This window comes from Eublepharis macularius, chromosome 6 (assembly GCF_028583425.1).
Source record: "Eublepharis macularius isolate TG4126 chromosome 6, MPM_Emac_v1.0, whole genome shotgun sequence".
NCBI lineage: Eukaryota > Metazoa > Chordata > Lepidosauria > Squamata > Eublepharidae > Eublepharis > Eublepharis macularius.
The window spans coordinates 139,532,072-139,548,095 of NC_072795.1; the positions used below are offsets into that span (position 1 = coordinate 139,532,072).

At 44.2% G+C, this 16,024-nt stretch overlaps 1 protein-coding gene across 4 annotated transcripts in view; it reads left to right on the top strand.

The window, feature by feature from the left end:
* The window catches only part of NRG3 (neuregulin 3), a 972,861-nt gene that overhangs the window by 578,252 nt on the left and 378,585 nt on the right, over positions 1-16,024 (top strand). The gene's annotated exons all lie outside the window — the stretch shown is intronic.

Here is a 16,024-nt window from a genome sequence, read left to right on the forward strand (position 1 = left end):
ACCCAGAAGTGACATCAGTTCCAGGTGGATACCATACATTATCCACACCATAGTGTGGATTATCATGGTCTTGGATCCTAGAGACACATTCATATCCTTAAGAATCTTTTCTAGTTCTTTTATGACTATCCTTCCAAGTCTCTGTTTCCTTTTGATTTCTTGGTTGCATTGTCCCTTTTGATTGATGATCACACTGAGGAATAGAAAATCTTTAACAATTTCAATTTCTTCATTGTCAAGCTTAAACTTTTGTTAATTCCTCAGTAGTCATTACCTTTGTCTTCTTGATGTTCAGCTGTAATCCTGCTTTGGCACATTCTTCTTTAACCTTCATCAGTAGTCATTTCAAGTCTTCACTATTTTCTGCCAGTAATGTGGTATCATTAGCATATCTCAAATTCTTAATGTTCCTTCCATCAGTTCTTCTCAATCTAACCCAACTTTCCTTATTATATGTTCTGCATACAGGTTGAACAGATAGGGAGATAATATACATCCTTGCCTGACACCTTTGCTGATTGGAAACCATTCTGTTTCCCCATGTTCTGTCCTGACAGTAGCCTCTTGTCTGGATTACAGGTTGCACATCAACACAATCAGATGTTCTGGCACATTCATTTCTTTTAACACCATCCATAGTTTTTCAGGATCTGCACAGCTTTGCTGTAATCTATGAAACACAGACTGATTTTCTTCTGCAATTCCCTGGTATGCTCCATTAGCCATCGTAAATTTGCGATGTGATTTCTAGTGCCTCTTCCTTTTCTAAATCCAGCTTGAACGTCTAGCATTCTCCTTCCACATATCATAAGAGGGTAAGAGTCTTTATTGTAGAATTTTGAACATCACTTTGCTTGCATGGGAAATTAATGTGATGGTCCAGAGAGCAGCAACTACCTGACATGTGTAGTGCATTCCATTTTTATAGTCAATTTTTTCTGTTACAAGTATGATTACTTCTATTATACTCTTGGTTTAGTGTAACTTTGGCCCATTCTAGGTTACCTTTTACTCTGCCCATTTTTATTGAAGGCATGACACGCTTCTTTGATGCCCACTATTCACCCCAATAGGGAACCAAAGTGGCTGACAGCATTCTCCCCGCCTCCATTTTATCGTCACAACAGTTCTATGAGGTAGGTTGTATACCTGACCCATGATCAACCAGAATATTCATACTTAATTAAACAGAACATTTCTGATCAAGTGTAGCACTGGCTTGGATTCCATGGAAAATCTTTGCTGATGAAACGAATTCCTTCCAGCAGAGAAGGGCTTACTTCCCTTGTCTTCTCTGCTGCAGCCCCGAATCCCCCACCCCCCGCAGTGCTGTTCCTGGGAAGCCCAGAGGAGCAGGGTGTCACCTAAAGAGGCGGTCTCCTTCTGAGTTGGAGAAATTAGCATGCAAGGAGGGCAACGAGAGGAGATAACTTGGGGACCTCCACTTATGTATGCAAGGATTGTCCCAGCTAGAGAACTCTTTCAATGATCAGACATGTTTTAATTAAAAAAAAGGGGGGGTTAATTGAAAAATCAGCAGCATGCAAAAACACACAACACACACTCAAAGCTAACTAGAAAGCAGTGGGGGAAACTGGACAGAGTTTGAGGGATTGGGTGATAGTTACCATCCAGAACAGGGTGTCTGGAAGAGAGAGCGCATTGAGCAACAGCGCTTCAATGCAGAAGAGCTCAGACAGAGGTCCAAGGGTGGATGCTGGATCCGAGGGTATGCGCACAACTATGGTGGAGGGGCAGTCTAATTATACTGTGGAATGTACCCTGGGGCAGGATTGCATCTTCTGCCCCCAAACGATAACTTAATGGCTGTCCCTAGGGTGGGGCAGAGAACTGGGAAGCTGTCTCCAGGGCGAGACAACGAACTGGGAAAGTTTGATAAAGTCTACCTTGGTGGAACTAAAGTTATCAACGATGATTGACAAGTCGTGATGTATGAGTGGGTGAGGCTATCAAAGCCCTGAGTTGCCTGAGAATAGGAGAATGGATGAGGGAAGATGGGTGGGGTGTGTGGTGGTGATTAATTCAGGGACTCCAGGAGGATCCTTTGTCTTAGGATCTTTGCCCACCCCTGGGGTGTGGGGGCTGAAAGCTGGCCTCGTCTGACACCTCACATGCTAGCAACGTTCTGTCTCCCAGCGGGGATCTGGCTTCCATATTTCTGCCTGCTTGGGCAGTATTTTGTGTTTGAAACACATGCAGAGAAGGGGCTTGTGGCATAGCCATGTTCATAAGCCTTCTTAATATTGTGAGGGCAGGTCTGAACGTTAACAATGAGGAGCGTGTTAGGCTACAGTGGGAGGGAGAATCAGTGGAAACCACCAGCTGCTTCCACCAGCAGACATTTTTTGCTGCGTCGAACCCACTATGAAGACCTGAGTTGATAGCACATTAAATGTGTACACTGAATAGTCGTTATCGGTTCCTTTGGATGTTTATAGCTTTGCTCTCAAATTAGCTTGTTAATTTCAGCTCCGTGCCCGATGCAGCTACCCAAGAATTATGCATGTGACCTCTAAAATCCCTGTCTTTGTTCAGCAGATATGTAGAATCAAGGTTTTTTTTAAAAAAAAGTATTTTAACATTAAGTTCAAGTGAAAGACCTAGCAATTTGATGCTTCAGTAACTTTGAGACAATCATCTTTGCACGTTTTTATTTTATTTTCTGAAGCTTGGCTGGTAATTGTATTTTAAGTGAAGGAAAGGGGGGAGGACTCTGAAGTGGCTATAGGTAAATACTGCTCTTTTTCATCAGGGGTGGGGAGGATGTGGAGCAGCAACAAGCCCTCCAACATTATGCTTTGCATGGCATTTTGGTTTATATGGCAATTTTCACGCAAATGAATAAACTACATAGGGGAGCCGTGTCACCTTCTGAATGGGAGCAGAGCATGAAAACACAGGATCTTATCAGCTGGGTGCTGGTAGGAAGAAAGAGGAAGTTGGCTAAACTTCTCCCTCTGTTTTTTTTGCCCTCTCGCCTCATTTACCACTGAATGACAGAAGGTTGGAGCACAGGTGAGCCCCACTGTCTGCTATCACTGCTGATCGGCACGCAACGGGAGAAAGCATGGAAGAGGCCAGCTCCAGCTTCTCCATCCTCCTCAGCCCTCTTTAGCATATAGCTGGTGCCCTGCCTCTTTGGGGAGCAGGGTTGGTAACGTCACAGTGGCGCTGGACATGGACATGGTGCCAGACATGGATCTCCACAGGGCTTTTTTTCTGGGAAAAGAGGTGGTGGAACTCAGTGGGTTGCCCTCAGAGAAAGTGGTCACATGGCTGGTGGCCCCGCCCCCTGATCTCCAGACAGAGGGGAGTTGAGATTGCCCTCCGTGCCACTCAGCGGCGCAGAAGGCAATCTGAACTCCCCTCTGTCTGGAGATCAGGGGGCGGGGCCACCAGCCATGTGACCATTTCCAAGAGGTTCCGGAACTCTGTTCCACTGTGTTCCAGCTGAAAAAAAGGCCTGGATCTCCGGACTATTATCCCAGTGTTGCCTGTGTCATGCAAATTGGGTGGTATCCAGTTGCCTAGCAGTTGCCTGGCTCCAAACACCCTTCTTTCAAAGGCCAAAAACAGCTCTGGGAGGGGCCCTGTCCCCTGGTTGATCTCTGGAAAGGGCTCCACCTCACCATAACAGAAACCAAGGCTTGAAGGCTGGGAACACTAGCAATGGTCATAATAGCAATTGTCATAATAGGTACTCGGGAGACATTCATTTCTTGAAGCTACCGGCATTGTTACTTGATTAACCCCCCACTCCCAGATTTTATTTTTTTTCTGCATTTTTCAGGTTTGTTAAATGAATTGTCTCGGCCCAGTCTCTGGATTTAAGTATGTACAGATTTGGCCATATTGTGAGTGAGATACCTTGATGATGCCAACATCCCAAGTCTTACCTTGGAGGAAAGGGCCATGTCAGTCCATTCTTACCTGACTGAAAGGCCTTCGTACTGCGGTGGAAGAGCAGAGATGCTATTTGTGCAAACTTACACAAGCACATTCCTTTTCATAGAGTACAAATCTCACAGATTGGACTTCCATGTATACAGGCACCTACTTGGAGCACTTTACATACGTGAAATAACTCGCTTAGCTAGGATCTTTTCTGAGCCTGTTACCTGAGAATCTTCTAACTAGTAGAGATGCTAATCAGTGAAACTGAGTATTTTATTGTCGCCATCTGAAGAGAAGCTGTATTGTATTTATTGTGTAAAGTTGTTTTAATGTTATTTGTATAATGTTTTATCTGTTTTTAACTGTTATTTATGTAAATTGAAATGTTGCACTCCGCCCTGAGCATGCCTTGCAGGGAGGGCGAAATAAAAATCTAATCTAATAAATAAATAAATAATAAATAATAATAATTAAAGCATGTGATCAACCAGTGTGCTGTCTTCATCTCAGAACCATAAGTTCAGCTGTGTTAAGAAAGGTGGGGCAACATGACAGAGGTGTAATTACACCACTTCTGTTAGAGCACATTTGGGCTCTGTGAACGATCAGCCTGTAAGCTGATCGCTTCCAATGTAGTTGTTATTTCTACATACTCAGACATTCTAGAAACCTGGGACTAGTGCATCAGGTTCGGAAAGTCCTTAGAGACCTCCTGGCAGAGACCATTTACTTCAGAATACTAGCCAGCTAGGTATCCTTTTACCAAACAGTGCATTACCATGCATGCTATCAATCACTCTTCATTGTTGGTGCAGTTAATCTAAACCTGCATCTTAACAGACCATGTGAACTGTCCTAAACAAGGTGATAGATGTTGGAGGGAACATAAAAAAACAGCTAATAAAAGCAAAGGAAAAGTGCTCCATGACCAGTTTATGGGGGATTACATTCCAAAAGCTGTGGTGGTGAATACATTGAACTAACATTTAGCCTTGCCAAAATTTTCGTAGCCTTGCCAAAATTTTCTTCCCAATGTTTTTTTTTTGTGAAAAACCCAACTGGCCACCCATCAAATAGTAATTTTAGCACATTTTCCCTTACTGAAGTTCCAGGATATGTTTGTGTGGTATCTATCTAGAACCTCACAATCATGACGGCTTCTAGAAATCTCCAATTCTGCAGTCTTCTAATTTTAAAGAAAAGGAAAACAGCTGCAAGAAGCTATTGGAAGGGTGAAACGGGGGCTGATTTGCCCATTCCTCACTAACCTTTTTTCCATCCTAAATTTGGTTGGCACCCAAGTGCTTCCTTTTCCACCTGCAAGAGAAAATACTTAGTTTGGCCTTCATCCTAATTCTTCCCTAGAGCAGTGAATTTTATAAATTTTCCTTGGAGAAATAATGTTGTACGGTGGTTACAGTTTCAGACTAGGATGGGTTTGAATCTCTAGTCTTCCATGGACAGTTGCTGGGAGTCCTTTTGCCAGCCACACATTCCCAGCTTAAACTACCCCTTGGGGTTGTTGTGGGAATAAAACAGATGAGAGGAGAATGATACAAGCCACTTCCAGTCATCATTGAGGAGGGAAACAGGGCACAAACGAAGTAAATAAGAGAGCCATCACACTAGCAACCTTAGTCCGGCACGCACGCACGTGTGCGCGTGCACACACACACACACACACACACACACCCCCCTCTTGTGTTGACTCGCCATGCAGGGAGGAAGAGCAGGTATGAGTGTACTGGCCACGCCCCCTGCCTCTGTGCTCTTGCCTGGTTGTCTGCAGTGTGGCCATGTAGGGGAAGTGGAATACCTGCACTTTGTGGTCAGTGTCCCTGCTTTCAGAATGTCGCTGTACATGGGGAAGGGATGTGCCCAGAGCTATTTCCTCTGTGCACTGGGGCTCTGCCGCCAACCAGGCAGTCATACAGAAGGCTACTTCTGTGTGAGTCACACTTCTGCTACTCTCCTTCGCTGAGCTGTGAGTCAACAACACACAGGGGCCGTCGTCACACGGGCCCTTATTTCGTCAGTTTTGCACTAGAAATCGTTTCTTCTGTTATCGTTATTAGAACGGATTCTTCCATCTTTTGACGACAGCTTGCACTTCCAGTCAGTCACATTAAAAGGGAAAAGCACAATTCGATGGTCAGTCAAAGTCCCTCTGGGAATGGGGCCCTAAAAATCCTGCCCTTTGAAAAAAAAGTTTTTTCGCATATTTGCACTATATCACTCTTCTATTATACCAATGTTGCGTTGGGCCAACCCAAAAGCCAACCATGATAGGTAGCAAAGGTTTCCCACCCATGACAGAATAGCGCTATAGCACTATAAGGCTGACATTTTTTTTAAAAAAAATTACTTTGAGGCTTAATTGCGGGTCGCACTGGGGCTTGTGGGAGTGTAGGGCAGGAGAATCAGTGTTAGGTGAGACAGATGATCGGGGAGAGTGGGCGTTTTGGTGTTGCAAAGTGTTCATAGTCGATCCAGGGCATTCACATGGAAGTGGATAAAGACGACATAAAGAGTCACAAAGTGTGAATTGGGGAGAATGGCGAAATTGCAAGAGAGCCGGAATAAGGTGAGCATTCAGCGGGAGATGGCACTAGTTTGGCGCTAAATTTATGGCCGTGTGACGACGGCCAGGGAGGCCTTTTGGACCAAGCCCCGGTTTGCAGCTTGTCAGTTTCATACTCTTCTCTTCTTTTGACCTTCTGGAGTGTAAGGCTGCAAAGTGACGTTTCCCTTTCCTCCAGTGGTTTTCCACAGCTTAGTACTAGAAGGTCAGGATTGATTGCTTAAGCATCTCTTTGCTGTGATGCACGTGCCAACCACACCATATCAAAGTATGCTTGGAGCTTTTTTAAGGTCATTTCACCCGCTGCATCCCACAGTTTCTCCCTGAATTTTCTGCCGGGCAGTACAGCACCCCAACCCATGAGAGAGGATAAAGAATTTCTCTCTGTCCTTTCTGTTTCATTCATGATTTTATGAATCCCCTTCCTTATCAAAAACAGAGCCGCTCCTCCAGGGAATGCTGAAGTTGCCCATGCGGGTAATAGACCGAGGTCTGTTCACGGTGTTGCTAAATCATCGAGATCTTTAGCAGGAAAAGAGATAGATTCCAATTACTATATTTATAAGCAATTAAATCATAAGCGGTGTAAGAGAAATTGTCATCTTAATACATTAACAAATTATAGAACTTTATGAGTCTGGGTACTATAGCTCAGAATGTAGAAAAAAAGTAATATAGTACAAAATAACCTAATAAACTATAATTATCTTCTTAAGCACAGCCATTTTATGGTAAATGTTCTGACTGTAAAGAAAACTGAGCCATCTTAATGAGTCATGCAAATGGAAAGATAACCAGAGAAAAGAATCCCATGTTTGCAAAATTTAGGAGGTACCTTTATCAACTGGGTCCAGATTCTGGTTTGGGTTCCTTTCTGGCCCACTAATAATGAGAAAATGTGCCAAGGATATGAGATCACTCAAGATAAGGCAAAATGGAATCAGATAATAAATAAAATTAGATCGGTTTTACAGAACGGATTTGCTGGATAGTAAAATGGAAGATTCAGTAATATTGCCACAATCCGGCATCTTCAATTTGCAGATGTACATGGAGGTTTTCCTGAACATTAGGGTATTCAGTGAGTGCAATTGTCAAAGGGGAAAGTGAGGGCAAGTAGTACAGTTGAGAACAGTGAGGGCTCCTTTCCCTTGTAGCAAAGTTGATGCTCTTATTTATTACTCTAATATAAAAATGTTGTATAGGTTGCAAGAATTACTTCTGAGCCAAGGACCATTGACTTCATTAAGACTTATTTCACATGCCTAGGATTTGGCTGCCAATTTAGCTTATACCATATACATAACAGGATGAAATCCAAGGGGAAAGTTGCAAACAAATTTATTGGTAAAAGATATGATGTGTCCACATTTCATACAAGAACGTGTGAATATAATATTTGGAAGGGAGGGAAATTGTTATTAAGTCAAAGTCATTCAAGGAATCAGTGATTTATCATTAATGAAATAGGGCAGAATCCAAAACTTCACCAGATGAATCTTTAGAAGAGACCTGAAGTTTAGTGAATGGCTTTGGTCCAGTAACAGTCTCTTAACATAGCTTACCTCACGGCAGGTATACCATGCCTTGCAACTGGTGGGCAGCTCAGGAGGACGGGGGCACAATGTCCTGTTCACCACTATGTCACTTTGGGCAAAAACCAGAAATGACATAGGACAACGCTTGGAATTGCTGGAAACTCTACGGTAAAACCACTGAGCATCTGGCAATGCCTAGAACTACCCTATATCACTTCTGGGCTTTCCCTGGAAGTGACATAGCAACACAGATTATGCAAGCATTTTTTAAAAAAAATTCTCCTGCCACCATTCAACGGGTTGCCAGTGAGAGGCCTCGTACCATAGCAGGAGACCTGGCAGTCCTACATCACAGGGTGATTTTGTGGATAAAGGAGATAACCCCAAGTACTTTTCCCTGATTCTCTTGAAGGAAAGATGAGCTGTTGGTAGCCTTTGAATAGTAAATAAAGATCTGAAACAAATCGTCTCCATTCTATAATATAGATGATGTAACTAATCCCACTGCAATAATTCCCAAATTCTCCTTTTCATTACATCATCTTTGTAGATTCGGGGAGGCTTTTTTATTCTATCCAAGCATGGGTCCTGGTTGTATGAGCTATTTCCTTATCTTAGAGCCAAGCTACAAGTGACAAATTACACTTGCCTGGCAAGTGAACAGATTCACGTGTAGACATGGGCACGAACCAAAAAAAATTAATGAACCTGTGGTTCGTGGTTTGGTGCCGCTGATGAACCCAAACAAACGAACCGTAATGAACATTTCCCGTTACCGAACTGGTTCACGGTTCGTGGGTGTCGGAATGCCCCCCATTGCACTTAGAGAGCCCATATTCACTGGGAGTGTTTAGCAGGCTCTCCTCCAGCCAGCACCTGAGTTTGGTCAAGATTGCAATAGGGATCTTGGAGTTATACCCTCTCCAATCCAAGGCCCCCAGGAAACTCTCACTCGATACAATTAGAGCCACCAGTTGACGTTGGCCCAGTGTACAAAGGGTTGGCCATCAGCATTGCCTATCAGGGTTTGCAGGGATGATATTGGAGTGCCCATGGCTACAGAACACCCCCCTTCCCCCTCCCTTCCCTCGGGTGTCTTCTCCCATGTAACCAATTGTAACCAATTTGCAGCTCCATGGTTGGAAGGAAGACCTGCCGATCAAGGTAAGCTGGGCTTCGATTTGGGTTTCCAGGGCAACAGAAGGAATGCAGACAGAGTTCAGGCACTCCCCCAACTCCATTTCCAAGGGAATTGATTGATGGTGCCTGACTGTCTGGCTTCACAAACCGTGGGTGAACGCAACGAACCAGACTTCCAATGGATGCTGGTTCGTTGGCCATGGACCCTCATGAACCGCCGGATCGCGAACAGATGATCAGGCAGTTCGTGGGGTTTTTTTGGTTTGTAATGTGGTTCGTGCCCATGTCTATTCATGTGTATTCTTCCCTGTTCACTTGCCATTCACTTGCTCTTCACTTGATCAAGTGGAGAGCAAATGAATGGCAAGTGAACTTGGAGGAATACACGTGAGTCTATTCACTTGCCAGGCAAATGTAATTCGTCACTTGTAGCTTGGCTTGTAGTTGTTTGGCAGTACCTGTAGGGGTGCACAGATGGGAGAAGCATGGGGCAGAGGTTTAGCCTTTCTCCCCCACACCTGCATTACGGCCATGTGTTTGCCCTGCATGGACAACAGAGGCAAGTGTTTGGCTTGTGCTGGCAGGCGGGTAGAGCAGTGAGGGCAGAATTTGGGAAGGAGGCCAGCCAAGGTTTCCCCTTCTCCCCAGGGATGGGTAACACTTGCATTGGGGTGACAGAGGCAAATGCTTTGCTTATACTAGCTGGCAAGCAGGCAGAGCGGCAGATATTTAACCTCTAAGGCATGCAATGTTACTTCAGTGCTAAATTTCAACTCTTAAGTTTTTCATAGGCAGATATACCATAAAATAGAGAATCAAACCTGTTAGACACCAGCATTTAAAATCTGCTGCGATAAAGTACCCATATAAAATGAAGCTCAGCCATACAACGGCGGTATTTTTCAAAGCGTTCAATGGCGTGTCCCCCCCCCCCCTTTGTACTGCTGTTATTTTCTACTTCTGGTAGTTTATGAGCTACCTGTTGGAGACTTCCATGACTTCAGAGTTTTAACTTGTGGAGCAGGATCTCAACTGCTGACCTGAGGGGGGCATTCAATATTTGTGATAAGAGGTAGTCTGAAATGTTCTCAGAGCCCAGGCTATATGGGATGTATAACAATAAGGTGAGTCTCATAGATAATTGCTGCAAGTCCCTTCCGTTCAGGAGCCTTGTACTGACCATGTATCTTGGTGGATGAGAAGGCTCAGAAAAGGCAAATTGGAACAGGCATGCTGCCCCCTCCCCCTGTCCATGCATGGTGGATCGTGGACATGACATGCATGCTGTGTCCCCATGTTCTGGATCATTAGAAAAATGTATATTCTTGATCATGGGAATTGAGCCTTCCTGTGTATAGTTTGCAAGTTAGTAAGCATCATACCCTTGTTCTGACAACTGTTCATAAGTACTAGATGGGGGCCAAAGGGCTTGTTTCTATTTCCTTTGTGAAAGTGGCTTCTACCTAGATAGGGCTCTATAGAGGGCTAAGGTTACATACCTTTCATCCTTGTCAAAAGGTGGGTCGTTCATGTCATTCTACACCAATGAAACGTCTGAACAGTCTTCAAGTGCAGTCCTTTGTAAAGCACATTGTAGTAGACTAAACACATGTACGCAGAGCTTGCTATCCAGAGTTTTCAAATGAAACAGCAACTCTTCGTCCATCTAACCAGTTCCAGCAGCTTTGGCTTTCACAGTGTTTGGGTCAGAAACAATAAGGTGATATTGTTGATCACACAGTAAAAAGCTTCAGATATATGATTGTGCACAGCAAGCAGCAGTTAAAGGTACAAGAGCAAGCTAGGCTATTTCTTCAGATCAATTGGTAATTCTGCTTGGCCTCTACGGATGTCACCAAGCACTGTGAATATTAAATTCTTTTTACCTTTATCAGTTTTCTCAGGTATAGCAGATTGGAAGTGGGAGAAGAACAATTTAAAATGAATTTCCTGGTGTCTTCTATCCCTTGCTTTGTAAATCCATTTAAATTCTGGTTAATAATGCAAAACCTTTATAAATTTAATTTTGGACCCCTTGACACCTGCAATTAACTCAAGCTAGTTTTAAATTATGATAAATAGCTTCTTGAGGATTACAGAGTTTAATTACAATAATACAATGATTGTCTGATTATATATGAAGTGCAGTCACATATAGATTGCCTAATGATAGATTAGCCTTCCCTCCAAATAATTCTTAATTGCAATTTTATACTACAAAGGAATTAGTTTGATTAAGGTTAGAAAACAAAAAGCTAAAATAATCCTGGTACCCATTAGCTGTATTTTAATTTAATGTCCATAGATCCAGAAGAGTTAGCCGTGTTAGTCTGTAGTTGCAAAATAGTAAAGAGTCCAGTAGCTCCTTTAAGACTAAACAACTTTATTGTAGCATAAGCTTTCGAAAACCGCAGCTCTCTTCGTTAGATGCATAGAGGGTATGAAGAAATTGGGTAGAGATATATAGGTGATGAGGGGAGCGGGGAGAGGGTGCAGGGAGTGAGGGTTATGTAAATCAGTTACAAAAAGTCCTGAAAGAGGTGGAATGCACAATCCAGGCTCGGTATGACCTCCTCCCCCTCCATAGCAGAATCTCCATAGCAGAATCCATTCAGATTCTGCTATGGAGGGGAGGGGTCACACCCAGCCTGGATTGTGCATTCCACCTCTTTCATGAACTTATTTACATTTACATGACCCTTACTCCCTGTACCCTCTCCCCCCTCCCCTCGCCACCTATTTATCTCTGGCCAGTTTCTTCATACCCTCCATGTATCTGACGAAGAGAGCTGTGGTTCTCAAAAGCTTATGGCTACAATAAAGCTGGTTAGTCTTAAAGGTGCTACTGGACTCTTTACTATTTTAAATGTGTTTCTGATGCTTGAGGCTTGTTGTTATGATTAAGAACAAGAAGCTGATCAGATGAAAGAACTTTTCCTGATATTGCTTTAAATAATACTGTTTTTATTTTGAGATACTTATGATGGCAGTGGATTTAATCCAAAGATACACCCATGGAGGAATTTGGTACATTGATTTCTTAAGTAAACAGAAGATTCCTCTGGTAGTATAAAAGGCAGTGTTAGATCCAAGCTATTTGAATGTTATTGTTTTGAAAAATCATAGGATGTGTCCATCTAACATCCCTTATAAAGGAGAAAGCTGACTTCTGTCTTGAGTGGCCACCTTTTAAAAAAAATCCCTGTGGTCCATTGATATATTTTAAATTTAAAACACAAGAAAGTGTACTCAAGATCTCTGTACAGGGTCAGAGCCCACCCCCCACCCCCATCCTGGCCTTACCTGTCCCGCTGGAAGACAGATCTATGGAGGGGCTCAGCATCAGGGACACGGCATGGTGGCAGAGACCTTCTCAGCAGAGGCCACTGAGAGAAGAGGGGCGGAGCGAGCCAGCCACAGCTGGGCATCAGCAGGGCGTGAGGCTGCCAGACCTCCTCGCAGGAATGGTAGGACGTGGACTTACTTCATTAAGTAGAGAAAGGGCAATCGCAGTGCCATCCTAAACAGAGTAACTCATTAGAATCAGTGGGCTTAGACTGTTCACCATTATAGTATTTTGGCAAGAAATAGATAATAATGATTTGATGATTTGTGGATTTGCAGAATAAGGAATTCGGACATTTGGACATTAGAAAAAAGAGAGCTTTTTTTGGGAACATAGAGTAATTGAAAATTTGATAATTATACTCAGGGCTTTTTTTCTAGGAAAAGAGGTGGTAGAGCTCAGTGGGTTGCCCTCAGAGAAAATGGTCACATGGCTGGTGGCCCCGCCCCCTGATCTCCAGGCAGAGGGGAGTTGAGATTGCTGAGCGGCGCGGAGGGCAATCTCAACTCCCCTCTGTCTGGAGATCAGGGGGCGGGGCCACCAGCCATGTGACCATTTTCAAGAGGTTCCCCCTGAAAAAAAGCCCTGATTATACTTACATTTGTTGCGGAGAAAATCAGAAGCATCCTTTTAGCTTATATAGTTTCTCTTTTGTATGTTTTGTTATATTTTTTGTTTGTTAATTGTTATTCTTTGATTTGTTATTTTCTGTGTAGCTGGGTGTTTTTTTTGTTAGGTTGTCATTTCTTTTATGGAATGGTAGGACATGGCTGGATGGGGGTGGAGGAGCCCCAAGAAGCAGCAGCGCTTCAAGTAGTAAGGGTGAGGCTGCCCCGGAATGATCAGGGATGGCAGCTTTCCCCAAGCATTACAAGTAGAGAGAACTGGGAAAATTCCAAACCATACGGTTCGCGGTTCGCCACATTTCACGAACCACAAACTTTCACGAACTTGCCCCAGTTCACGAACCTGTGCTCCCTCTCACTTAGGTATGCTCCAAATATTTACAAAGCATACCGAAGCGAGTAAAATACCATAATCCCAAAGCGGCTTGCTGCTTCGAAATTATGGTATTTCTGAATTTTTTTCTTGTGTCGGGTAAACCCAAAGTGGGAAACCCGAAACTTTTCAGGCTGCACACCCCTACTCACAAACAGCTTGTTCACGAACAGCAGATTGGGATGTTCCTGGCTTTTTTTTTTTTCGTATTGCAGTTCGTGCCCATCTCTAGTCATAAATACAATAAATACAATTCACATATCAATACAATATTCCACACTTTCGTCCAAGAAGGAAATATATACAAAATCCATAAACTTTCAAAACATTCACATCATAGATATTAGAGTTGGATAGTTCTTTATTCATCCCCAAGTGTGATTTCCATCCAGGATTGTTGGTTCTTCTTGGGGACGCCTCTTTTTGGTTTGCGTGGCATCAGGATCGGAGAAGGTGGCAATATCTGCCCCCCACCTTCACCCAGTTGGCATCAGTTATGGAGGAGGAGGCACTGCCCATCTGCCTGCTCTCCCCTGTCTAGTGCCTACTGTATTTTCCCCCACAATGGTCTTTGTTTCTAGTAGTCAGATAAAAAGCACTGTACTGGAAGCATCTCCTCTTTGTGTTGTGTTTCCTATACCTTTTCACTGCCTCTGGAGCCCTCTACAGATGTTCTATTCAATTCAGGCACACTGAGAACCTGCCTATCAGGTATTTTGGAAGTACATGGGGTCCCTGCGATGCATCTGATATGCGCAGTCACCATCTGATGTGAAATGGGCAAATTAGAATTGGTGGTTTAATTTGCTTGAATTGAAGCTGAGCCCATATAGAAAATCCAAGTGTTGCCGAATTCTCTTGAGGCAGCGTCCCAACAGCTGGTGGGCTCCCACTTCATGCCTGCAGTGGACTTTGCTGTTGTGGAATGTGGGTATAACTGGAGAACGTCACCATCTGGGCTTGTGACTTTAGCCCAGGTGCCGTGGACTGTGCCTGCTCAGGCCACAGGGCCACTTCAGGGTCATAAGCAAAAATGATTTAGGAATAAACTGAGGAGTTTTATGGTAAAGCTTTTGCCTTCAAATGGAGGAGAGGAGATCTTCAGGGCAGAGGGAGGAAAGAATTTCGTGGACCCCTCTCCTTACTTTTAGTGCCCCTTTAGCATCTCTTTCTAATCTTGATGGCAGCAGTCATTGTTCTTCCCGCCACTACCCATCAACCCCTCCACTGTGCCTCGGTGGGGACAGGAAGAGTTGGCCTAATTCTGACCTGCCATTCTTTGATATCAACACAGAGCCAAATCTGATTGGCTGCAGGGAGTTGGTATGAATCCAAATCAAAATGAAGGCCATGAACATCGCGCCAAACACCAGAAGGGAGCAGGTTCGCCATGATGTGTGAATCAGATGAAGACTTAGTCCCTGTTTGTATCCTCCTCCATTGAAATAACCTAAAGGGGAAGCCTGTTTTTCCTGCCTGTAAATAGGGTGTCATAGGGCCAAGCTACACATGACGAATGACACTTGAACGGCAAGTGTATTTCTCCCTGTTCACTTGCCCTCCACTCAATCCACTTGCCGTTCAAGTGTCATTCGTCATGTGTAGCTTGGCCCATAGTTGGCCCTTGTGACTGGAAGGCAGTTTTCAATATTTAGATTGGCTTGGACTGGGGTAATTGCTTGAATCCTTTGTCTGTCCCTACTTTCCACCCAGTGTGCTTTCACAGATAGAAAAGAGCCATAGGGGGATGGGCTCTTTCACTTTTTCCCTTTTCCTTGTTTTGGCCCAGAAGATGTGTGAAATACGCAGTGAAAGAAAGAGCCTGCCCGCCCCCCCGCCCCCCAGGGCTCTTTTCTATATGTGAAAATGTGCTGGGTGGAAAGCAGGGACAGACGAAGCTGCTTCTGCCTCCACACACACACACTGGGGGTCCTTTCCCTTCTCCCAAACAATTTTGAGAGTGAAAGAAGTTAAACTCAAGTTGCATTCAGGTTTCCCTCAATCATAGACGTGTTTAGTACATGCGTGACCAGTATCTTAGGGTCACTTGAACCGTTTCTTCCTTCATGAGTTATCGATGGAGCCAGCCTGGGCTCACACAGACACACCGCAGCTCTGGGGAATGGCTTGTGTTTAAAATGGAGAGCCCAAGTGGGCTCAGAAAGCTGCCACCAGGGGAGGGACAGCTCCTGCCTTTCTCCCCCTGTGTCCTCCCTACAATGCAGGAGGGGGGAGTTTCCCCATTTCTGCTGCTGCACGCGCACACAATACCTCCACACAAAGCAGTAAAATGAGAAAATTCTCCCTGCCCCCCCCCCCACACTATCAGTGTGCCCTCAGGAACAGTGTAAGGGGGGGGGGGAGGGTCTGCAGTCAGAGAGGGAAATTGGTGGAAATGGCCATCCCCTTGACCAAGAGTTACGCAATCTTGAGTCTTCAGAACTGCATTTTGGATCAGTATCCCACTGCCCCTTCAGCTGGTTTACACAGAATGTAATAATGTAG